At 41.0% G+C, this 26,782-nt stretch overlaps 1 long non-coding RNA gene across 1 annotated transcript; it reads left to right on the top strand.

The window, feature by feature from the left end:
* Positions 1-13,653: 13,653 nt before the first annotated feature.
* LOC138121517 (uncharacterized) lies at positions 13,654-20,906 on the top strand. Its single transcript, XR_011156207.1, has 3 exons — positions 13,654-15,734; positions 16,834-16,895; positions 20,884-20,906. It is a non-coding gene; the product is annotated as an uncharacterized lncRNA (long non-coding RNA).
* Positions 20,907-26,782: the final 5,876 nt, after the last annotated feature.

Below are 26,782 nucleotides of genomic sequence, written 5' to 3'. Positions count from 1 at the left end.
ATTTTGCATTACGCTTTTGTCACTAGTACAGGAAGTGCCTGAGGGGAAGACAAGGCTTCTCCTGGACTTTCCCGTTTTGTGCTTCCTGTGGTCAACTTAAAATACAGTGCCAAATTATGTTTAGAAAGCTTTTAAAGAGGCAAGGTTAGCAAGAAATTACTTTGAATTTTACGTAGGTAGTTGAGAATCACCCTCTGCATTTGTGTTATTGTTTTTGTGTTATTTGTGTTATTGTTATATTATTATTATTTACCTCAGTGAAAGTCCTGGTTTCTTTTTGGGAGCAGGGAGTTTCATTGTAAAGAGCAAACTGATAACCATTATTGTTGGACAGACCCAAAAGCTTTAGGCCAAGGTTGTAGCTAGATCAAACAGGCAGTGTCCTCTGACATTTCTGCCAACCTTTTCCCAGAGTTGGTGTGGCATGGCTGTGAACTGGCAGCTTGCAGAGCTGGCCATGCTGTTGGACCTGTGTGCTATGAAAGAAAAGCACAGTGGGTAGAATTTGTGTTTTTGTGTACCACTTGGATATCCCTGCAGTTCTTCCTTTTGAGTTTCTGCAGGTGGTGTGAGAATGTTTAACACAACCCTGTACAGGCACAGAGCTTGTGGGATGGGCAGTGCAGAATGAGGCATCAGATGCCTTTCTCAGGTAAAGGTGGGTGAACAGGCTCTGCTCTAGACCTGACTGCACAGTCTGCAGAGTCATCTGGGAGTGCAGACCAAGCCAGTCTTGGTCTCTAGCACCGCACTGTGGTGTGCAGGACTCAGCATGTTGGAGCTACTCAAGCACTTCTCTTTCCTGCTCATTCATTGGGAGCCTTAATGCTTTGGGCTATTGGTTGCTGCAAACCACAAATGCTAAGAGACAGCTTTTCTAGAATCTGTTTCATGTCTGAAGAGCTGATTGACAAGATGGTTGGTATTTTCTATGTCACAATGTGTACTCCAGCTCACATTGCTTATTTTCAGTTCAGTTTGCCTTGAGCTGCAAACACACCTATTTAGAGTATGAAGGTACATTTCAAAGGCATTGCTAATCTCTCAATATAGCTGTAATTGTAGCAGCTGCTTTTTAAAACAGGCATTCCCTGGAAATTCATGCCAAAAATGTAACCAGACTTGGCTATTATACTGTTAAACACCAGGGTTTTTTATCGATATGGTCACAGTTTACTGCCCTCGTGCTGTGGTTACTAAAGATAAGTAAAAGTACACTATGTATAATAGTGTTGTAGTATGAACCTAGATTCCACAAACTTCAGAATTTGGAGCACTACATTCTCCCTCTGGTTCCTAACCATCTTTTTGCAATCTGAAAAATTAATTCAAAAGTAGTTTCACTCTGATTTTGTCATAACGGGTGAATGGCCCCTTGATGGTTTCTGAGAGATTAATGAAGCTTTGCCTTCCTGCTGATGAGAAATAATCCCCATATGAAAACTAGTACAGTGTGTGTTTTGTAGTTGTGCCCATGTCCTTCTGGCCTCTTCTGGGAATGCATGAATAATAAAGTTAACTTCTCAGCACACAGCATAACCATGATTGTGGAACAGCCTTTCATTTCCAGATTCCACCTACATACTATCATGAGCCACTTCCTATGAGGAAGAGGCATTAATGACTGAGCAGGAATAAAGCTCTAGGAAAAATGAAGTTTACTTTTCACTTGCTTAGATTGTGCATTGCAGTATATAACTGTAGCATATATCTGGAAATTATATCCTGTTTGGATGATGTTCACTTTATAGCAGTACTTGGCATCCAGAAAGAAGTTTAACACTGATATGCCTTTATTAGTACTCACTTAAGTTTCTGAGGGGGGGAAAAATCAAACCAGAAAAAAAACCAAACTAAGGTGGCTAGAAGACCTTTACAGATCTCAGTCCCTTGGCTAACACAGAATTTAAACAGGAACACCCACAATGGTTCTTAGAACATACCAACACATGTTGGTATATACCAACAAAGGTGTTTTAAAAATTTTTTGCCATAATCATTCCTAGGTGTTACCAAATGGTAGATAATGTTCATCTTTGTAACCAATAGTTTTGAGTATTTATGCTTTTAATCATAACAGTGTGGGGGTTTATTTGCTGTCACAACATCAGCTAACTGTTGTTTGCATTCAGTTGTGTGGCAATAGGCTGTTGGAAATATGTCCATCATGTATGTGTAAAAGTAAATATGGCCAGTGAAACTGTGTGTGTTTGTCCTCAGTACCCTGAGCCTCACCTCTCTCCTTCTTACAGTATCTTTTTAATCAGCTGACAACAGAGCTTGTGTCACAAAGCAATCAGTCTTAGAAATAGTTTTGGTCTTGTAGGAATCCTGACAAAAGTCTGTGAGGTCCACACAGATGGTGGGGAAAACGAGTCACTTGCTAGTGCTCTGACTCACCCCCATAGATGAACAATTTTATAACTTTTAAATAATTGTTTATGAATCATGTGGAGGGCTGTAAAGGAAGATGTACGGCACTCATTTTCATGCCAGTGCTTTTCTCTAACTCTGATAGGAATTTAGTGAATGGTAATCAAAGGAGAAGAGCACTTTCATGAACATCTGCAGGAGCACTGGGACCTCACTGAGAGTAGAAGTGGGACAAAACATGAAATTTCTTTGCTCTCTTTCTTGTTAGGTGTTTTTGGCTTCATGTTACCTTTTCATGTCGGTATTTCCTTCCTTAATCATTGGACTGTTATTCATGTCTTGTTTGTTACACTTCGTGCATGATTTTACCTTGCAAGGGTTGTACACTTTCTTATGTCTCAACAGCAGTCTCAGCACAAGGGAGTTGAGGTTGCACACCCAGGCTTTGGGTCACAGCCTAAATTGCCATGCTGAGTCTTACAGAAAGCTAAAGTGGTGTCCCCACCACCCTCTTCATTTTAATGGGGTCTGCACTGTGAGATAAGCAGGAGATGTCTGTGCTCTACAGAGCACAGGGGTTTTCCAGGCTTTTCTCAAAATATATTTGATGTTTGTTCTGTGCTGCTGCTCCTGCATGCTCTCAAATTTCCCTTCTGAAAAGGTTCAAAAGATGAGGGGCAGTTTCCTAATAGGGCACAGCTCATTTCTGTCTCTGACGTTCTACTTTTGCCCACTAGTTTGCATGAGAGCATGAGTCACTACCCTTTATTTGGTGTCATCAAACTGTAATGATTCAGCTCTGAAAAGCTGGATTTACAGTCAGCCAAATGAAACACACATGTACATGTAAGTTTGTAAAGCAGAGGGCTTGTCCTTGCGGTTTTTAGAATAAAATATGCTGGTATGTTCTAAAAACCACTGTGGGTGTTCCTGTTTAAATTCTGTGTCAGCCAAGAGACTGAGATACATGGAATTCTTGAGTAACATGGCAGATACACAATGTTCCAAGAAATCCTGCTGACAATTTTTTTTATTGTAATATGGTCTTTCCTGAGTAATTGTGAAGAAAGGTGAAATACCTTTCACTTTATACCTGATCTAATGAAGAAAATTCTAAATCTACTTTCATTATTTCTGTGACCTGAGGTCAGTGCTTCTTTTACATAATATGAATTTATGGATGCAGAACAGTAATAGCCCTTTTACATCTCAGTTTCAAAATGTAACATGGAGTGATTTGATGGAATTAGAATGGAGTAATCTTGCAGTAATATTGTTAAAGCACTCTGTATCATATTACACATTTGCAAGTTTTCAGTGGTGGTGTTTCAGTCTTCAAACATAGCTTAAAATGCTGTTTGACCAGGATAGTATGTGATATAAGATAGTTTGTATAGGAAACTACTTTCTTTGCTTATGTAATAGTATTGACTTGGGAATGAAAATCCTACTTACTTGACAAAATATATCCATAGTCATACATGAACTTGAAGATTATTTGAAAACTTCTGACCACTGTGAAGTGAAGAGCTTGGTCTGTCTCATCAGGTCTGATCTGTAAAAACCTGATCTTTGCCTGTGTCCTAGAGAAGTCAGGACTCTCCTGGTATGGGTTGCTGGGACTGACAAAGTTCTTATCCAGTGATGAGGAGGGTACTTGTAGCCAGAATATCTGTCCCAGGAATGTTCCCATCAGCTTTATGACGAAGAGTTTTGAGTCATGCCCAGGGATTTTCTGTGCATCACTGAGATATGAGGCTGACTGTTTGTAGACTGGACCGTTTTCAAGAAATCTGTGCTTCTCCAGTCAGATCCTGCAGCCACCTTAGGTCAATGATGGATTTTTTAGCTTCTTTAATGAGGCTGGGAATCCGATACATGCTTGCCCTCTCAGAAGGGCGCATTCACATCTGCTCAGTCAGCTGTGGTTGTGATTTTTGTTGTCCCCTGTTATCTCCAAGCTCCTGCCCACACTCCCAGTTTGGGATTCTCCAGTGTATGCTGGAAATTGTATGAGATTTTGGTTTTGAGGTTATGGTCTTTCAGAAAGATGAAATCTCCTAGACTCTGCAGGCACAGCAGTCTCTTCAGGTCCTAGAGTTGTTGTTTAATCTGTGGACTGCATGTTTGGCTCAGGAAGAGACAAAGCAGGAAGGATTTGCCTGTTCAAATACAGACTTCTGCTTTGGAGTGGTTATCTATGGAAAGAAACAGGTGTTGCTGGGATGTGACTCATCCCATCCAAGGCCGTGTCCCAACAACCATCTGGCCACTCAGACCATCATGAACGATGTGGTACAAGTTTCATCAGAGCATGGCTTATTCATACCAGGAATAAATAATTTCCTTTACAAGCTCAGAGAATCTTTGCCATTAGTTGAGAATTACATTATATTTATTTGACCCGTGCATATTTCTCTTCACAATAACAGTTTGACTACTATTGTGACAGGTTTTCATTGTCTAATCTCTGTTCCTTGTGTTAATCGAACAGAGAAAGAAATATGCACAGGTTAAGAAAGATTTTGGCTGTTTTTAATGGAATATATGTCCAAGAGTCTGTCCATGTGCATTTATACTTCATCAGTGGAGAGTGAAACTGCAGGTTTTCCATTCATAGCAAGTCAAGAATAACAGTCTAATTCCTGTTAAACAGTTGTTCTTATTTTACCCTTGTGCTGGCAAATGCAGCTTCTGGAGGACTCTGAATTTTAATAGGGTCTCCACTATTTCAAGGCAGGAGAAGTTTTGTGTCACAGGAAACTGCACACTTATGGCTCTATCTGTGCTGTAGCTCTCATTTTAAGTGTGCCAAAAAGGATGGTATTCATGGGTAGTCTCAAGAGATTAATCTTTCTCTGTTAGCCAGTCTTGATGAACAAATACTGGCAATATTCCTCTTTCAGGATCTTTACAGAATAGTTTGACATCTAATGTTTCTTTTAGAATATGAAACCAGACTGGTAGAATTGCTGGAGTGTTAATTTACTACCTGGAGTCTGTCTCCTGGAGGAAGAGGAAAAAAACTGGAAAGCAGTAGTCTCCCACTGGAATCTTGGCTTGAGGTGAATAGATGAATGACAACATCTTTGTTCTGCAGTAGGGCCTGTCTGACCTTTCCTTTCCTGCTGAGTTGTGAAACAACAAAGTAAACATTTAACTGAATGTGGCAGCTTGAGACAATTGGCCCTATTGTAGAAGGAACGCCAGTCCCTTTACTCTGCATAAATTCTCTTTGCTGGCAATGCTAATAGAGCTGCAGTGGAAGAAAGCCAGGCCTTTCTTTGGGGAAGACTCAAGTTTAAGCAGAAATACAAATAGTGTGTGGCTTGGTTGCTGGAAGTGTCTTGGATATGGCAGGGCTGCTGAGGATCACCCATGAACAGAGCACTTTCAAAAGTATTTTGTTTGTAGCATTGGAAATCAATTTGCAATACTGAAGTTTTCAAAGTCCTGCCATGAGGGTTGTTGGGAGTGGTTGGATGTGATTTCTTTACTGATAGAGCAATGCCAGAGTGGAATTGCTGAGATGTATTCCTTGTTCAAAGAGGAGTAATTTCCAAACTTGTTTCTTTGATCTCGTGGCACTGTCATGACATTGCATTCCCAGCTGAGGTGGGCTTCTGAGCATGAATAAACCCATGAGTTCTAAAATGCTATAAATTTACCTGAGCTTAATGTTCATCCAACTCACATGTATGTAGTCTGTTCTCTTGTTCCAGGCTTAACAGTTCATGCCAGCTTTTAGCTGTGTTTTGTGATGATTTGTCACAATATTGGAATCTACATATTCTCCTGAGGAAGACCTTGCTAATATGGATGCACTACCCCTGACCTTGCATATTTCTAGTCCATGAGAACATTTTTGTCCTGCCTTTCTACTGCACATGTAGAAAATAAACCTTGCAAGTAGAAAGGGACAGCATGGAAATACCTTTATTTTCATGGTAGTTCTGCCTATCTGATGAATCTGCTGCCCTGCTCTGTTTATTGTGGGCTTTTTTTCTTTTAGAGCAGACTGATAAACAAATTGCTTTTGAACAGATTAGATGTCAGTAAGGATGGTGCATCTTTAATGGATATATAATGCACTTACATTTACAAGGAGTATTACTTTCTCCTCTTAACTATGCTAGAATGCAGATGCCTGTTTCTTCTGACTTCCTGTAATTAATTTGATTGAATCATAGCTGCATTTGGAATATACTTGCTTTCAGAGAATATTGGTCTTGTGGAAAAAAAAAAAAAAAAAAAGAAGGCAGTGTATCAGCTGCACAAAGATCTGCCTTGTATCGATCCCTTGGCCCCTAGAGAGCTTTTTCCTCTCTACAGCACCTGAATATTCTCAGTCTATTCAATCAGAAGGTTGTGGAGCACCTCTGTCATGTATGCAGAATTAAAATATTTCAGGGAAAATGTCAAAAGAGCAATAAAATATGTGGTATATACACAGCTGACCACTGAGCCATGCCATTTTGTGAATAGGAAAGTCTTAGTTATTTTGGACTCCCTTTCTGGGTCCACTTTCTTTTTTTCTGAGACTGTGGTCTGGACAGTTTTCACAAGGATGTATTTCCCAAGCTATTTTCTAGAGGGACTTTCATCACACCTTTTGATTTGCCAAGCCCCTACCCTGGGAAGGCAATCTTGCCCCTTCTCTGTGAGAAAAATTAAGGGTATTAAAACTGACACTTCCCCAGTTTTCCAGACATGTTGCTCCTCTGTTTTTTCTTTCTGCACAGCCCAATGTAAATGTATTCCTCTTGGTCACAGAATTTTTTTTTTTATAAAAAATGTTTATATTCCAATATTCATTAAATTGCTGTACCTTTGAGTTCATAACATCATTGTACATCAGTACTTTGCCAGATGGGCACCTACAAACTTCCTAGGAGATGTCTTGGGGATTTCTTAAAATTTTCATGACTTAGACTTCTCAAAGTTCTCATGTCTTCTGTTTTGTGCAGCTCCACTTGAATGAGGCTGGACTTCAAGAGCTGGACTTGTTGGATTGTAGCTCAATGAGGTTTTTTGTTAGGTATTTTAAAGTGGGCTGTGCACAATTAATACAGTGTATAGAAACCATAATACCTGTTCTCCTCCGTGTCTTAAAATGGATCACAATGTTGTTTAAAGAGAAAAGGAGTCTAAACAGCTGAACCATTTGAGGTGTCCAATTTTTAGCAGTGAATGTTACAGCCTAAGGCTGGCCTTGCTGAAAGCACAGACAGGACAAAGCCACTCCTGTGTGTTTTTCTTCTTTGGAGCAAGGTGATTAATTGCTGAAGTACAATATTGATCGGACTGGGCATGGAAATACTATCTTGCCTTTGCTTGTGTGGATGAAGGATTATGGGGAAAGTTGGTATTGCAAATTAATGCCTAAATACTGCACCTTACAGTCTTCCTTTCCTGATTGCTCTATTTTGGGGTAACTCTCTAAACAGAGAACATAGAAACTAGTGAACTGGCTTTAGGGGCTATAATGTAAGAGAGGAGTCATCTTACATGGAGATAGTGAAGCAGTCTTTTGTGTCCTTGGGGAAATAGGCTCTTTGCTGTTCATGCTAGGGGTTACCTGAGTGCAGTGTGGCATTGTCTATCTGTGTGTGACCCTTCTGTGTGTTCAGCCCTGCAAGTCATGTTCAGTGGTTTTCCCTGATTCTTTCAGGGAGATCATCTCTGTGCTTTAGACTTTCATCTCCAAAAGATTATTTTAGCTTCTCAAAATGTAACAGAAGACTGTGCAGATGGGAGGCTTAAAAACTATTGTTCATCTCCTTCCCTTGTGGGAGGTCTTATTGGTGTCCTGTTGGCAAGCAAAACACACACTTCTTTTTTTATAGAAGCAAAATTTATGATCCTTCTGGCCTGTTTAAATTCACTCAACCGTTCTGGAGTTCATCCAATCCTAAGTTTTCAGACTTGAAACAAAAGACAGGCATTGGTTTGTTTAACTCTATCTCAAGTATGGAAGTTTTATAGCTGGGTTGTTTTTTTTAATGATGTTTTGCTTCTCTAAATAAGGAGCTTTGTAGGACTGACTCCAGGCTGCTTTTTTTTTTTTTTTTTAATACACCATAGCATTAAAAAACTACTTGTACACTGTCAGGATCTAAGATAGAATACATGTATATATATATACCAATGAAAAAACCCCATAAGCCTTTTCTTGAGGGAAAGTATTTAATTCATTATTTCTAAAGGCAAGGTATTGCAAAAATGAGGATGATTTGTCACTAGTGCTTCTTACTGTGAGGTGATTGTTCAGTCATTTGAAATTTATCAACACTGTCTGGGCTTCTTCCTGAGAATTTTATCCAGCTCACACTTGCTCCTTGCCTTCAGAAGTGATTGTGTAAAACTTTAGGTGTTTGTGGTGTCAGATCACAGCAGAGTATCCCATTAGTCTTCTCCAGATTTAAATTCTAATGATTTTCTTTTTCAAGATCCACCTGCCCAACAAGTTTTGTTGCTTAAAAAAGTCAGCTCTGTAGAAGTTTGACATGTGTGTAGCTTTTCAAGTGAAGGTGCAGAAACCTTTTGGAATCTCAAAACACTGAGGCAGGACAAGAGGCAGATAAAGGTCTTGCCTGCACAAGAACCTTGTACAGAGTTGCTGCAGGGGAAGGGGGTTTGGGTCACAGAACTGTGTAGAGGTGGGAAGGAAATGACAGAGGGCCTGTCCTCTCCTGCACCGCTTCTCCTGGAGAGGACAGAAGGGATGTACAAACCCAGAAACCTCAGGTTCATTTTTTACTCCTGCCTTTTCCCAGTCTTCAGCAATTCAACCATCACTATGTATATCCAGCTTCTTGCCAGAAACATCTGCTCTGTGCTGCCCGAGGAGCTCTGCTCTGCTTTTTGTGGCACTCTGAATGAAGCCATTTCTTTGTTCTGTCTCCCACAGTTGTAAAAGAGAATAGCAATTTAAACACGCTTACAGGAGGTTTTATGCAAGCCTAAAAAATGCCTTATGGACAAGAGTATTGTGCTGTTATTTCTTCAGTTGGGTTTACTGTCATGAAATTTTCACAGCAGCTGCCATCACACAGGATGGACAGTGTCTATCACACTGGATGTAAAAAGACTTAAAACCAGATACAGACTTAAAGGTCTAGTTAGTAACTAAACTAATTGTTTAAAAAAGTGACTAACTGTTACTTAGGCTTTGAGGGAAACACTGAGTTTTTGGGAGTGGGCTTTATACTGGTCTTTTACTCTTCAAAGGTGTACATATATGTCAGTGCTACCCAGATTTTCATGAAATGAAGTTATAGGATGCCAAGGGAGAAAGGAAAGGGATGTTAGTTTCAGTTTTCTCTTGTTAACAGGAGAAGATTTTTACTAGAAATGAGAACTCAGGTTGTGTGAAGTAAATTTTTTTCCTCAGTGAATAGTGTTCCTTTGAATAAAAAGTCCTGAGTTCTCAGACCACCTATTTAATATTTCTGTGTGTCCTAATATTTGCCTAATAATTAGTGATTAAGGTGTAATAGTTCTATTTAATTCCTGTGTTAAGAGCATTTATTTGGAAAATAAGGTTAATGATAAAGTAAGATATTTGAGTGTCAGGATGTTGTGTTCTTGTTTCTCAAAACTGCCTTTTAGATGGGTATTTGAGTATTTGGTGAGGATGAGTACAATCCCATCTATGAAAATTTCTGGCAAATTAAGAAGTAATCTAGTCTTAGATATTCTTATTTTCATATACCTTTTGGAAGATGGAGCTGTTGTGCAAGAATGCTCTGAATCAAACTTTGTCAAGTTCATCTCTCCAGCCTTTTTGTCAGCTGGTTTCTGAGCAGGTGTGGTAGCTGGTGTGTTATTACACTGGGGTCTGTTGTGACAGGAAGTGGAGGAGAATTTTATTGACATGAGTTGAGGACAGCAGAGAACTGTAGATCAGGCAGGAGCTGCAAAATCCATTTAAATTTGGGTTCCACTAATTCAGCTACTCCCAGAGCTGCTTTCTCTGAAAGATCAGCAAACTCTGTTTTCTATGAAAATGGCAGCATAACAGGCTGCATGGTGTGTATTCAATATTTCCTCCTTGTTTAAAAGAGCATCCTTTTCCTGCAAGGACAGACCAGGTAGAAGTCAGTTTACAAAATCAAAGCGACACAAGTGTAGCATTAGCAGAACAAAATTAGGTGGTCAGGAGAGATGCCCACTCTTAGTAGCTGGTTCTAGTATATGCCTCTCTCTGTAGCCAAAAAAAAAGAACATAAAATTAGAAATAACTTAATGTGCTTCCTGAGTTCAGTTTGCAAACACACACACACACACACACAAGTAACAAGAGTGTGTCTCAGGGTCACATCCAGTTGTGTCACTTTGAACAGCATTCATTCACATTCATTTGGCTCCAAATAATATAGTTTGATTCATGTTCATCCCAAGTGCAAAATTTTGGGATATATAAAATACCTTTGTTATTTCCATATGAAGTTGATGTCACCAAATTGACACTGCAGTCAAGCAGATCCCCTTTCATTATTACCCCAGCATTTGACCAGCATTCTTACTGGATATGAAGTGTGTGTTAATTAGCATTAACTTTTTAAAATATTTGTAAGAAATATTGTCTCCCACCAGAAATGCAAAAATTGTTGCTCAGAAAGCCAGTAATCAAATATTTGATTACTTTTGTGTAGGACAAGTAGTCTCTTATTAGGATTATATGCTCATACTTCTACAAAGATGCAGATTTAATCTATTTTATGATGAAAGATTAAACCCACAAATCCCATTTAATAGTGAATCTCTAGCAATAAGTAGCTATGCCATTTTATAGCTAATATCCAACGTGAGAGTTAATAGCAAGGTCACACTTGTACCTGTTCCACAGTGAAGATGAACTTGAATGTTGCCTGCAAGGCAAGAATCAAACACTCGTTGGGGAACATGGCTAAACATTCTTGGAATGGATAAATTGTTTTGCAGTGATTTTGCTAATTATTGGTTAATTTATTTGCTTAGTTTCAGAATAGATCTCTTCAGACTAAAATGTCCATGTAAAATGTTTTATTGCAAATTCCTGATGGTCAGTTCCTTTACATTACAATATTTGTTTGTTACAAATAATATGTACATAATATAATTGGTTTGAAATGGCATTTCTGAAATACATTTATTTGCTGGTTCTTATAAAATATAACTCCACATTAGTATAGCTTTTGAGTTACACAGTTTATTCATATTTTTGGGATCTGGAAATCTTGAGGGGCTTTTTTTTGTTGTACTGGTTGGTATGATTGTGTCTGTCATCCTGTCCCCCTGAATGTGCTGACACAGTTTCAGTAGTTTATCCATTGGATATTACACAAATAGGGCAGAAGGTGAAGCACTGAGGTGCTCTGTAAACTTTGAGTGACATGGTGGAAATCAACGTGGCTGAATAAAAACCTGTTATCCAACTTGTGAAAGCATGAGTCAGATGGGACTTGAAAGAGGATTTGCTGCACTGGGACTATTCTGCAGTCAGTATTGTGCATACTGTCCAGTTTATGCAGAGTTCAGGAGGCAGCAGTGGTAGAACCCAGAGGTTCTGTCAGTTATCCAGGGATCTGTGGTGTCAGCAGTTTAGTGGTAAGTTTATGTACAATACATTCTGCTCACAACAGTGGCAGTGATTTGGAGCCATATTTGGTGGTTTAACTAATACTCAGAAGTAGAAACAAAATACAAGTTTTAGAGATTAATTCAACATGCCCAAACTCCCAAAACCTTCTGCACAAAACCAGACAAACCCAGCACTTTAGTATGAAATATTAATGCTGTAACCTTAGTGTGAAAATCCGGAAAAATAAGTTACCACATTTGCTGTTATATTAGAAATGTAGCAGTAGCAATAGATGAATAATTTGTTATGAGCAGTTGATTTTAATACATTTATTGGTAGTTAGCCTTTTGGTTTTGGAGAGTGAAGGGTTTCCTCAAGGGGTGGGCACAGGGCTATCTGTTTCTATGTCTTGTAAACATGTTCCTTTCATTCTTCAGGCAAATACAGTAATACAAACTCTACTGAATGGATTTAAATTGACATAGGGTTTCCAGAGCAAGACAAAAATATATGTGTTGTCTGGATTCAGTCCAAAGCATCTTTACTTCTGAACTGGCTTAGGCCAGAGAGACAGGATGTTCCACCGAGCAAAAACCATGTGATTAAAGAACATGAACAAACACAGAGTATATTATTAACAAAACACCAGACTGCACTTCACGTTGGGTTTTCTGGCTGGTGACCCATGGAGTTGACTCAAAAAGTTAACAGAGAGACAAAAGTCCAGTCTGTTCTAACATAACTAATAATCACAAAAGATCCTCTGAAGCCTTCTCTCCTGTATGGTGGTCTTAAAGAGCTGTTCACACTGGTCCTGACAGTGGTTTAAATACATCCCAGTGAGACTCTGTGCTCAGCAACATGTCCTGAGAGAGTGTTACAGCATCTGCTGCAGAGGGGTTTTATCTTGATTCACCATTCTGTATGTGTCTAGAAATTAGGCTCCCTGTTGCCTGCAGGCTCATCATGCTGTCAACAGTATCTTCATTTCTCCCTTGTGTTCTGACTCACACGCCTGTCAGTGCCATCCTGTCTGTCCTACTTTGTGGCCTCTTCCATTTTCAGGATGTGGCTGAATCCTCCACATCCTGATCAGCAGCTGTCTAGGCCACCATCTGTGTGGGCAGACTTTGAGTCACTCTGTTTTGTGGTGAGGATGCATGTAATTGAGGCATGAGGTGAAGGGTGTATGGTGTTTGAAGACTTGTGGAGCACTTGAATAGCAGCTGACAAAAAATTTTGATCATAAGGAGGTAGATAAAATGGAGTAGTTTTGGCTGTTCATGTCTACCCTTACAGAAGATAATTGAAACAAAATTAACATTTTTTGCAGTTGTTGATAGTGTTGGGAGGTTCTGCTCCTGGGCATTTGCATGACTTTGACCCCAAAAAAACCTGGAGAGATCCATGAATCTTCACTGTGTAAGTATTTTACTGGCTGTACTTTCCTGAAGAATAAAAGGAACCTGTTTATAAAGATGTAGAAACAGATATCCCTGTGCCCCCCTCCCCAAGAGGGAACCCTTCACTCTCAAAAGTTTCTTCAGGAAATTCAATCAGTGTTGGAGTGGCTGTCTCCCATCCTGTCCACATCCATGCCTTTTCCTGGGAGGCTGCACTTCTGCTGTCCTCTGCTAGCAAAGGGCTGAGGTGCCAGTGAGCCTGTGAATGTGTGTGAATCCTGGTGGTCTTTTACAACATTCTGCTCTCTGGACAGTGTGTGGATCTCGGGAAAGGGCACATCAGGGCCATTTTCATTCACTTTTCACAGAAGGTTACTTTATTATAAATGAACTTACGTATTTGGGGTCTTCCTTCTCAGGGTTACACAAATATTATAATTTTTTCCATTGGTATTTAACACTTTTAGCCAAATGGAGAGCTGTAGCTGCAGTTTAATTCCTGTTTAGTGTTCCAGGCTCATCATATTAAACATGCATTCTAGCCAGGAGGGAAAGGAGCTGTGGAAGCAGTGGGTGTTAGATCCCTGACAGGCAAGGCGCTGCTGTTGAAGATGACAGCTTTTCCTGTACTGCCCAGAGCATCACTCAGGAACTGTCTCCTCCCTCACAGAGAAGCCAGCTGCCTTCCCACCCCATCCCTACTGTTAGTCAGCAGATGCACTCCGCTCTTCCGGATCCAAAGTAGAAGATATTGTTAACGCACTTCCTCGCTCTGCTTTGTTAAGTAATTCTTCGTTGTTAATGCTGAAAGGGAGATTTTCCCGAGGCGCTCTGGGCAGGAGATTTGCTTTGAAAGCAAGGAGAGGGCTGTGGAGCAGCACGTCCCAGGGCTCGGGGGGATGGCCCGGGGTGCCCGCCGGGAGCGGGGAGTGCGAGCCTGAGTCACAAAGCTGCAGAACCGGGAGGGCCGGGCTGGCACTGCTGCTCCTGCCTGAGTCACCCTGAGCCGGCAGCAGGGCAGCGGTGGCCGCTGCAGTCTGGAGTGGAAGCTCACAGGCAGCACACGGCTCCAAAAGCGGCTGTCTGCCCTTCGCCGGCCTCTGGTGGCAGGAACAGTGCGGCCAGCAGCAACCAGGCCAGTCCCCTGCACTCGGCACTGCTGAGGCCGCACCTCGAGTGCTGTGTCCAGCTCTGGACCCCCCAGTTCATGGCAGATGTTGAGGGGCTGGAGTGTGTCCAGAGAAGGGCAACAAGGCTGGTGAGGGGTCTGGAACACAAGTGCTGCGAGGAGCAGCTGAGGGAGCTGGGGCTGTTTATCCTGGAGGAGGCTCAGGGGAGAGCTCATCGCTCTGTACAACTCCCTGACAGGAGGGGACAGCCAGCTGGGGGTCGGGCTCTGCTCCCAGGACACAGCGACAGGACAAGACACAGCCTTAAGCTGTACCAGGGGAGGTTTAGGCTGGACTTTAGGAAGAAGTTCTTCACAAAGGGTGACTGGGCATTGGAATGGGCTGCCCAGGGAGGTGGTGGAGGTCCCTGTCCCTGGAGGTGTTTAAGGAGAGCCTGGATGTGACTCTCAGTGCCATGGTCTGGTTGACAAGGTGGTGTTGGGTCACAGGCTGGGCTCGATGACCTCAAAGGTCTTTTCCAACCTAATTGATTCTGTGATTGTCTCTCTGAGAAACATTATTCAGTACATTATTCAGTTGCAGATAATTGGTAGTGCTCTGGTTTCCTGTGCCTTCCTGCCTATTCATTTGTGTTGGGTCTGCACAACTGCTTTATAAATGTGGAAATGTGCTTGAAACCTGATGAGCTTCCAACGCAAAATAAAACCTAGAGTGCTTTTAGATCTCAAACACCAGAACTGTAGGGCTTTCTGTGAAGCTCTGGTTCAGGTTTGCATGTAATAGTGAAATTAAAACTTGGCACTTCTTTCAGGCTCATTTAGAAAAATTGTCCCTAGGTAATGTAACAATTAAAGGACCAAATTATCCTTCAGTGCTTGCATTCTTCAAAAAAAGGCAAATATTTTAGAATCTGTAGCAGTCAAGAGGTACCAGTGAAGTCAGCTGGCCTAGAAGTTATTTCATGTGTCCTTGGTATGAAAATGCATTGAAGTTTCACAACAAAAAGGCAAACATAACTTACTGTGACCTGTTTTCTAGCCTTGGGACAAGATTAAATTTGAACTGGTGACAGGTATCAGAGTATTTGCTTAAGCAAACAGAGTAAAAGTTACCTTAAGTCTTTTGGAATGTTCAGTCACCCATTTCTGCATGATTTGCATGATAAAATCTCAAAGAATGGAATAGAAACACTTTTCATATGTAAAGTAACAATCATCAAGTTCTTCCAGAATGTTCTATCTTCATACTGAAATGTTCTTTTCGGTAAGTTAGGTGGAGTAAAAAGGCAAATTTATAATCTTAAAGGCAGTTTTCTGATGGTATCCCAAACAGATTAAGCTACAATTGCATTTCCTTAATCCAAACATTTTGAAAGTAAAATTCCTTTTACTTGGAGTTCTGTCACTATTGATGTCCCAAGATTTTGTTTACTAGCAGAGAAGTTCTAGTCAGAAGCCATAAGTAACTTTTTTTTTTTTTCTGGTCTTGTCTCTCCTTGCAAAGCCTCTCAATTTCTTAATGACACTTGAACTTATTCCTGTTTTTTAATATAGTTTTCCATGATGCAGGTTTAGAGTTATTTTCGCTATTTCTTGGCTATTGTCTCCAAATACTTGAGAGAGGTCTTAGTCCTGGATTGTCCTGTTTGTACTTCTAAAGATTAGTTTTTCTCTCTGACCTATGAAACTTCCTTATTTTTCAGTGACTTGCAGAAAATAAGCATTGGCAATGAGATCTTCAGACATCTCGTAGGGCTCCAGGATGCTGATTCAATAATACCCCACTTTCAGTATTATTTAAATATCACTGACTTTGTTTTAAGCTATATGATATGATATATGATATGACATGCACCATCTTGCATTCCAGAAAAGAAATAATTATGAGAAATACCTACCTTTTCTGTATTACTGTTGACAGATTTTACCCTGTGAATGTCATAATGGACAATCTGATTATTACAGATGTTTTCATAGATTGATGCATTTGTTTTTATACTAATGTACACTTCTGATTGTCTGCTGAAAGGTAGGGGGTTGTTTTGGCTTGAGTTTCTTTTCCAGTTCCTCACTGCCTCTTACTTCTGTTATCTGTTTCCCAAGCTGCTTACGTATAGTTGCTGCTATTTTTAGCTTCTTTCTCACTTTCATTAATCTTGAATTTCCAAGATTGTCATTATGACATTTGGGACAAATGTTTTCTAATTAAATTCTTTTGAACTGCCCTGATTTATGGGATCTGTCTAAGAAAAGACATATTCTAGATATAATTTGTCATTGCTAGAGATGCACCTTTTCCTGACACAGATATAGTCAGCAGCTCAAGGTTTGGCTACAAACCTACCTAGTTTCTTGTTTTTCAGGTCAAAGTAACATCCAGTCAGGCTTTGCATGGCATGAGGCAGAAACAGGATTTTCTAGCATGGTGAGTACTTGTAGAATCAACAGGCTGATGATTTCTAATGACCAAGAATTCAGGAGACTCTGCATCCTAAATACAAGCAAAAGGGGGTCAGTAATCTGCCAAGTAAATTCTGTTTCACCCCTACATGTTTTAGAGGTGGCTTCAGGGAGGAATTTAGGAAAGGCTCATTGTGGAATGACTTAATGTGAGCTCCCATGAGGATGGAAAGGAGCACTACCAGGGGGAAGTTCACAAATGGAGGTTGAAGGAGCTGTTTAAAATTATAATATGGGTAGGGATTTAATGATGGTGTTCATGAGAAGACCTTAAGTAGGGATCATGTAGCAGAGGATGTTTTTCCCTTTAGTACTCACTGATTTCAATTGTAAACTCTTTTCTCTTTCATTACTTTGTTAGATGTAGACTTTTCCAGCCTCTTTTGCCTTTTTTTTTTCTTCCAGAGAACCTAGAGCAGAAGTGTCTCTTTTACCAGGTTTTAGTTTGCTGCTTTTCCAGGCCATTTGCATTGAATGGTTCTAGGAATAGCTAGAAAAGATCTTGCAAGGTCACAGAGTTCCTCTGTGTTATCTCCTTGGCCCAAGGCAGGATCTAATAACATTAACATGCTCTCAAGCATCCTGGCAGACTATCTTAAAAGTCTCAGGTGATACAGACTCTCCTATATCCCTAAGCAATTTGAAATTATTTTTAATAGAAATTTTTGCCCACTAAGTTATAAATGAGAAATAATATAAATAAATAATCTAACATGATTTAATAAATGGTACAGGAGCACTCAGGTTTTGACATGAGCAGCAGAGACACAGGTTTATGAACTTGACTGCTGTATTTATGAAAGAAGGCACAATTAAGTTATGTGTAGGCTGCTGCAATAATGGCTACAGGCCGTTCATTCATGTTCATCAGAACCGAAGCCCTCTGAGGTGTGGTCTGCTGATGCACAAGGATTACATCCACAGGCCTTCAGTCAGTCCTGGTCTGCCCCAGGATGGTCAAGAAGTGCCACTTCAGTGGTATCCTTTCCACTTGCTTCTTGGGTAAAGAAAAACAAGAGTATCATTTTCAGTGATGCAGCAGATGTTTCAAAGTCCTCCTCAAGGAGGAGATTATCCTGCTACCTAAATTAGGCATATTATGGAATTTCAGAAATGCAAAAAGAAATGTCCAAGCTAGGTTTGGATTGGCTAAGAAAGTTTTGGATTTAAAACATGTTGGCAAGGCCTGTGATACTGGCTTTTGACCAGAGTTTTATGGTCTTTTATTTGTCTGGTGCCTGTTCTGTTTCTAAAACACGAGGAGAAAGGAGCAGAGCAGGAGAGAAAACACAACTGGATGATGGATTTGGTTTGCTGTAGAGGAATCATTTACGTTTGCATTGCTTACTTGCCTCCTGTCTGGTTTACCATGACCTGCAAGGGAACATTCCTCTTCCACAGCCAAGGCATTCAGGCAGAGTTAATTGAGCAATTAAATTATCAGGTGATGGAAATAAAAAAATCTCATCCGCATAGAAGGGTTTAGCAATCTGGCTCCTTTCAGTTTCTGACTTACTATTATGTAATGTGTGTGTTGCTACTCAGGTGCACTCTGTGCAAAACAAAGAGGGAAGCAGCTGTTCTGACTTATGCTTTAGAGGACATGACATCCATGACTTTTGTCAACTGACCACAGAAGAAGGTGACAGTCGGGGTTTCTGAGGAGACTCTGGGATTGTGGACAGTCCATTTAATAGAACCTCCCTTCCCAACTCCTGCTTTCTATGGAGTCTCCTATCAGGAGTTTGTAGCAGTGGCTGAGATAACAAACATGTAATAAACTCTTTCTTTCCAGTTGGGTGTGTTCCACCTGTAAGTATCCATGAAGGGGTGAGCAAAGTTAGACAGTGTCCAAGTGCTGATGAGTTTATAGAGACTTGCAAAGGGAAGAAAATTCCATTTTGGAGAAGAGTAACAAAGACAATGATTGTCTTGGTGAAGATCCAGTTGGTGTGACAAGTAGAGGCAATCTAAGGTGCATCTGTTTTCTGAGAATACTGATGTGATGTTTGGCTATGCCAGCCGTCCAACTTGGCAATTCTGGGAGTGATACATGTAATAAAAGCACATCAGAATTCTAGATCCTCCTTCCTGTACAGAGCTACCAGTACACAGATTGTTGTTTTAGCTACAAAATTGACAATGGTAAAAACTGCAGCTGTCCACAGCATCTTCATGCTTCTGCCCTTTTGAAATTCTCAAGAGAAATTAATTCTGAGGAGAGATCTAGGCTCAGTGTTGTCCAGTATGCTTTAAAGCTGAGGGAGAGACTAGCCCTGGTCATCTCTTCTGTTGAGGAAAATGGATGCACGAGGTTCCCAGGACAAATATGAGTTTTTCAGAGCTAGAAAAGATCAATTGATGCAATAAGCTACGGAGGGAAGCAGTAGACATGCACAGGTCTGTGGAATCATGTGTTAGTCAAACAGGAAAAGAACACGTATGGAAGATGCCTGTCCTGTCTGAATATTCAGCAAGCTCTGCTAGTCCTACACCCAAAGAGATGATAATTTTACTGATGAACTGAGTAACTGTGTACCTGCAAAAATCACTTATTCCTCATGGGAGAGGGGAAAAAAAGAAAAAGGTAAGGAAGTCAAACTAACAGCAAGCCTGTTTTTATTATACCAGGCAGGAGATTAATTATATTACTTTGAGGTCTGACCTCTAATTTTGTATATAAAGGTCATATATTGTTGTTGGAGAGATCAATTAATATATCAGAGTATCAGACTCAATGCAGAAACACCATACCAAAAGTGTCCAGGGCACCTTTGCTGCTGTTTATTTGCTGTAGCAGATAGTTAATCTGTTTGTTACCTGTTCTATTTCTCTTGCTCAAGAGCATTAGCAAATGTTTATCTGACGGAATGTTCTGTTCCTCTCTTTTTTTTTTTTGTTCTTTTAAAACCTCCTCTGTCCTAAGAGAATGAAGGCAAATCCCAGAGCAACTCCAGGTTGGAAACATCATGTTGCAAGTTGGACTCTAGTCAGAGTAATTTTGTTACTGCTGATGGGGAAAGAATAGAAAACAGTGGGCTGCGGAATAGGGAAATGGTCTTTAACTACAAGGGTGAGAAATCAGAAGAGAGGAGATGATTACAGCACTTTGACTCACCTGAAAACGCTCAACAAATTGCATGGCAAGGTGAATAGGTTGTTTGCACCAGTAGAAGTAAAAGGCAGACTTGTGAGCAGCAGCAACCACTGTCACTGTTGGAAACAGCACTGCTGCCTGATCTACTGTGGCTGCCCTCCTGCTGTTTTAGTGGGAGGCTGGGCTTGAAGGATCTCGCTCAAAAATATCCAAAGCCCCCACTGCTAGTCCCAGAGGCATTGCTTTCCAGTAGACCAATTAATTAATTAATTTTCTTCTAATGCTGTTCATTCAATGTGCACTGAAAGCGTGGCACATGATACAAATCCCTATCATTCTTCTGTGTACATATGATGCCAAGGAAGTGGTGGCTACCAATGCTGGTTAACACTTGAAAATGACAGAAATCCTGGTTGCTACTGGCAGAAGGGGAGTGGGAAATGATAGGCTGGCAAATGACAGGCTAGCAAATGACTTGTCAGAAACAAGCATTCATATGATACGTGGTGAGTACTGGAATGCCACTGTGTGGAGGTGGACATTTAGGAGGGAAACAAAATAATGATAAGATGTTAAACCCCCTCATCCCTTTTACTATGTCCCAGGAAAAGGTAAATTTTACTCATGACCCAGCAAATGTTCTCAAATTTAGTTCCCTCAGGACAATTTGCTGACCATATACACTTGTCCAGTCAGGATGCCCCTTCTTGTTTCTGTGGTTTGTATTCTGGTACGTTTGAGGGCTGCTTTGGTGTTTTAGGCAGGCATAGGCCCTGAAAGAGACTGACAAGCTTTGAGACCAGTGTGGGGATGTCCTTTTTCTGTTACTTCATCTCTGTCTTTTCTCTTCTTTCAGTGGATGCAAGAGACAAGGAAGGCTGTCTGGCTTTGGCGCAATCCAGGAATATTATGGTACCTGTCTGTATCTGTTCACACTGAGTGGCTGTCATGCATCCCAACATCTCTGCCTCCCTAAGGTATCTGATTGTTTGGGATGGAATGTAGATATCTACATGTAGACATCCAGCTAGTCTCTACCTTGTTATTAGGTATTTTCAGGCAGAAGGAGGATGACAGCCCCTGCCTCTCCTGTCTGACAGGCACTCTGTATGGATGGAAGAGGCTAAATTAAAACCAGCAGAAGTGGACTTTCTGGTTTTTCTTGATAACTGGTGTAAAGGAGAGAAGGGAGCAGTCTGTGCACTGCAATTAACATCAGGTGCTATTGCAACTCATCCTGTAATGCGATATAGATACAATCTCAGCAGAAAATTGAACGCTGCGCTGAGTCAGAAACAGAGCAGTGCTGGGTTTTGAAGAAAGTAATTAGCCCCAGGGACCCAGTGGTTTCTCATTTCCCCTGTGGCAAACACAGGGAAGTGGGGCAGTATTTCCCGTAGGCTTCCAAAGTCAATTTAGACAAGGTACAGAGCCAATTTATAAATCAAAGTTTTAATGAATACTTAGCAAGAGGCAGGCACACCTTCGGTCTTCCTGCAGTGTCCACCAAGTACCACTCAGTGCCATTCTGCTTTATTTTGTGAGCTCTGAGTGCCCCATCTTTGTCTGGGCACTGAGCCAGCCCAAGCGCCTGCTAGAGAACACAGCCCAGTGTAGCAGTGCTTTGACAGTGTGTGACAGACCTGCCAGGGTCACCATTCACCACCCTTGCCCGTGGCCAGGTGCTGTGACCTGTGCTCATCTCACCACCTCTTCCTGTCAGCCCTTGGTACAGAAGTGGCCCAACCCTTCCTTGTGCTGCCCTGCACTTGGCCTTCACAAAAGCAATGATCTGAGGTTTTGCAGAGCTCACTCATCATGAATTCTGCTTTCTTTCTCCAGCAGAAGATCAGAAGTATACATAAGTAAGACTCTTGGTAGCCAAGAAAATTTTAATTTTACTAAAGACAGGATGTACTGCCTGAAAGCTGCAGCTTACTATTAATACAGAAAGCAAAGAATTGAGCTGTTCAGGTAACACGGCAGGGATGAGAGCAGTCCTTATTTATGCTCTGTCTTTAAATGAGAATTAAGTTTAGAGCTCAAATATAAACAGCCTGTGCCTGCTCTAGGTAACTGCAAGTTCCACCATCTAGGATTCTTGCTTCTGCTTTCCTGACACAGCACTTGTCACCTTTCAGCAGTTTGGAACATCCAGAATAAAATCTGCAAGGCCTCTGGGGCATAATCACATCCTTGTCTCTTGTGAAACGCATAGTCAGTTTGAGACACTGCAGTGAGCACTGCAGTGAAATGAAATGCTGTATTTCAGTGAGTTTGCCACACTGGTTTGTGTGTTCCTGCACCTCTTTCCCCGAAGCTGTACCCAGCAGCAACAGCCAATACCTTACGTGATTCCTATCTTATATGCCAGCAATTAACACTTTTGTTCAACATCTGTCCAGAAGTGCATGGCCAATGTAGCCTATTCTATGTGTTGCCTTAGAGGAGAGTTTTTACCCAGCCTGCTTTCATTCAGTTGATGGAAAACCAAAATATGATAAAGATCATAATCTGCAATATAATTATTTCCCTCGTTTTGTATCTTAAAATATTGGTTGCAGGAGTTTGCTTAGGAAGTAAATGCAAATCTCGTAATTTGGATTCTTAAAACTGTCGTGGCCTTCTGATCCCAAGCACATTCTCAATCTTCTGGATTCTCTAAGTGCCCTCTAGTGACTAATTCTCTGAACTGTATTGGGATTTCCTTGTCGGTGGGAGACCAGCCATTGAAGGGATGGTTGGTGAGGGCAGGAGCTGGATAAATGTCCTCCTATTATTCTGAGGGCAGCACTAGATTGTTCTGCAGAAGCAAACAGAAGTGTTTGTTGAGCAGTCTGCAGAAAGCTCCGGGCAGCAAATGTGTATGCAATGCTGTTGTGGAAATGTCTGAGCTGAAACATGAGTCAAATCAAGTACAAACCACTGGAAGAAAACCTATTTGGCTGTCACTGTGCAACACTTGAATGGTTTACGTGAAGTGTGGCATTAATGAAATTTTCCTGAATATTAAAGACTCATGTTCATATCTTCTGTAGTAATTCACTATGCTGAATTTATTTTCTCAATGAATTGAGAACTCAATTTTAATGAAAATAGGTCAGTGCTGTTAGCATTGCTTTTCATTCTGCAGTAAAATGCTGGTTCTTATTTTTGGTGGTGCTTTAGGTATGGGGTTTTTGGTTGTGTTTTTCCTTTTCCTAAGTAAAAATTCAAGTGCCTTTTTAAATGCTTAATTGAATCCATTAATATAGCCAGTGTAGGAGTTCGGTTCAGGAACTGATTTATCTGGGCTATTAAACTCATATGACAATGTGCTGAGGGCCAGATATGGAGGTGGTGTTCAGACTGGCACATACAAGGTTTCTTTATGTTCTTACATTGTATTAACTGCCCACCAACTTCTTTACGCCTACTCAGTTGGCAGGTAAGGGATGCTAGGGCGGTGTAATTTACGTGGTAAGCTCATCTTACCATAGAAGCATTAAGAACATATAATTGAAATGCACCTCACCTTGTTTGAACTTGCTTCTTTTTTTCTGTCCTACTCTGTATTTACACTGTGTTCAACACTATAGGCCATAGACCTTATTGGCATGACCGGGCATTTACAGAAATATAAATTTTCTTCTTTAACTGGTAGTGTAAGTGTTGTGGAAAGTAGAGTTTCATTTGGATTTAACAATGGAGCAAAAGCTCTCATATGCCTGGAACAGATGTACAGGGAGAGTTCAAGGGAAGAAGGCAAGTTGGGATTGGCTCTAGAAATGATCTGGAAAAGTGGACTGCAAAAGGAGCAGTTGGGATTTAGAGGATGTGTCAGCCCGTACGGTGAACACCTGTATTCATCTGTGTAACTCCAGTGGTAACCAGCAACAGGACACGAGGTCATGGAATGAAGCTGAGCCAGGGGAAGTTCAGATTGGACATTAGGAGAAGGTTCTTCACTGAGAGGATGATCAGTCACCAGAACAGGCTCCCCAGAAAAGTCATCGGCACCAAGCCTATCAGAGTTCAAGGAATGTCTTGTTATATGGTTTAGTTTTAGGTGGACCTGTGATGAGAAGGGAGCTGGACTTGATCATCATTATAGGTCAGTTCCAGCTTGAGACATTCCATGATTCTAACTCTAGCAATTTTTGTCATTAGCTGAACTAATTTTAAGTAAGTGTAAGACTGTTATGAACTTGCCATTGAAGAAATGTCTTGGTCCCTGATTTGCAAACTTACAGGTGGTCGAGGGTTGATCTGTTTTAAATTATTATCGTGCAGAAGAAGGAAGTTGATCAATACTGTGACTTTTTGTTAACTGCACTGGACAAAATGAGGAATTTACTGCATAAAAGAAAGAGTTGCATCAAGCTTTCTGAGGGATTACAGGAAAATTTGGAGTAATTCCAACATTGCTTGGAAAAAGACTGTTTAAAAGAGGTGGGCCTGATGCTTGCTAGCAAGTGCACAGGGCTTTACTCCTAGATTCTTAAGTAATCATGCTGCTGTCTAGTTCTCTAGAAAAATATCTTGGGGAACAAAATAAAATAGTTCAGTATGAAGGGACCTCCAACTATCATCTAGTTCAACTGTCTGACCAATTCAAGGTTGACCTTCCTTCCCTCTCCCCTTGCCAAAGTACTGTGAAAAATCAGTGGGCTGGTTTTGTGTGCATGGAAATACCTGGAGTCATGTCTGTGTACAAGTGGAGAAAATGCAGGTGCTGACACCTTGTTCTCTAGACATGAGCTGAGATGTTTGGATCTCCACTGTAAGAGTTCCTGACTGTAGCTTACTCAAAATATGATTTTGCTAAAATACAGTGACTGCCTAAGTAGAATAGGAAAATGCTACAGACCAGGGCACTCTGGTCTCAGACACAGTAACAAGCTGTTTTAAAAAGTCATGTAAGATGAGTGGTTGTTTTTCCTCTAAACCCATCTGAAAACTCACCCAAAATTTCATGGGCAATTTATTTTATGTCAGACAAAAGTCTTGAATCCATGGCACTAAATCCTACACAGCTTGAAGAACTTAAGATAGTCACTGTGTTTGTGTACACATAAATATATATTTATCTAAAACACTTTGAAAGCACAAGGTGGTGAAAAAGCAAATGTGCTGTTTAATATCACTGGCAATGGGTTTGCCAAATCAGCTGTGGTGCTAAGGCTTAGTACAGCATACATGACTCAGTCAAATACTCTTGCAGTGAGAGCTAACCACTGGAAACAAATGGGTGAGAGATCTCAACTTTTTCATGAATTCTGAGTGCTTTCTTGTTGTGGCTCAGGAATGCTATTCTCCAATTTAGCAGTCCTGCTAAATCCATGCTGACACTTGTACCTCCTCCAATGGAAAGCACAAAAGGCAAAGATCACAGGCTGAGATAAGAACAATTTAGTGGAAACAGCAATGAGATAAAAGGAACAGTAACAGCAACAATATTAATAACAAAAGGTATAAGGCAAAGGCTTTTCCCCATCCCTGGCAATGGCGTGAGGGGGTATTGAATAACATTAAAGCCCTGGCCAAAACTAGGACATTTCTTTAATCAAACCTTTCTGCTTAATAATTAGCTAATAAGGAGTGGCCCTCCAACCCCACCACCACCCCCTGCCCTCGACCCTGCAAACTTGAACCTCATTCTCCCAAACCAGGCAAAGGCTGCTTTGTTTTTCCTTTTGAAAGACTTTAGTGCATGGGCAATAATTAACTTGTCATTTCAATGCACAGTAGGAAAAGAAGGGTATTTAGTGTTTTCTGTGTTATTGCCAGGTTGGGGTGGGCAGAAAGGACAGATTAAGCTGGATCACGTATTCCTCCCAAGGAGCAAGAAATACTCAGTGTTTCATTGTGAGCACAGGGAAGCTTTAGTCTTTTCTGTGCTATGGAAATGAAAGCTGTCCAGTATATGACAGCATCACTAACCTGGAAATTGTGCAATTTGACTGGAGCTAGGCTTGGCAATTATTCTTCCGTTACCTATGCTGCTCTGGATTTTCCTCACCTACTGCTCTGCCTGTCACCCCACCTCCTTTCCCGTGGAGCTCAAGAGGGGAAAAATGGAAGTCCTCCACACTAAGCAGCTCCCCCCCACTTTAAATGAATTCTGATAAATTAGAAAAAAAAAAAAAAGGTTACTTAATTTGAGAGCCTTTTCCACTCCTCCTTGTGTCTTCAGAAGGGAATACAGTTTCTGATGTTTCCTTACAATATTAGCAAGGCAGCCCTTTTGTGTCAAGGTGTCTGAGCTGTACTGCTATGACAAGCCTGCGTGGTTTGCTCTGAGGAGCTCTCTGCAGCTGTGCCCACGGTCTCCCACAGGAACACAGCAGTGCAGAATGCACACATTCCTGATCCTCCTGAAGGAAGAGGGGTTGGTGTGATCTCTTCCAGCGTAGCCTTTCCCTCATGACTCTGCTTGTATAGGAGCAGGCTGCCTGCTGTTCTGTAGGAAGAGGGGGAGAGCTTGCAGAATATGTGCACAGGTCCCTCTGCAGACAAAAGAACTTGGTAACTCATCAGGCCTCTTTTTCCTTGGGTCACTGAGTGTAGATTAATCTTTGCTCCAGCATCCAAGTGGCCTTTGGGTGTTCTGAAGCAGCAGCCCCCAAGCACCAAACAACGTCCATGGCGAGTCTGTTTGCTATAGACTTTCTATCTCTCCCCCTCAAAACATCAAGTCATGTTTGGAAAAGAAGCTGCCAGTTCCAGATGGATCATGGAATGACACTGTGAATCCACTGAACTGAACTGAAAAA

The sequence above is a fragment of the Aphelocoma coerulescens genome, chromosome 21 (assembly GCF_041296385.1).
Source record: "Aphelocoma coerulescens isolate FSJ_1873_10779 chromosome 21, UR_Acoe_1.0, whole genome shotgun sequence".
NCBI classification, from domain to species: Eukaryota; Metazoa; Chordata; class Aves; order Passeriformes; family Corvidae; genus Aphelocoma; species Aphelocoma coerulescens.
Note: the sequence above shows the minus strand (reverse complement) of the source record. Positions and strands in the feature narration are given on the sequence as shown.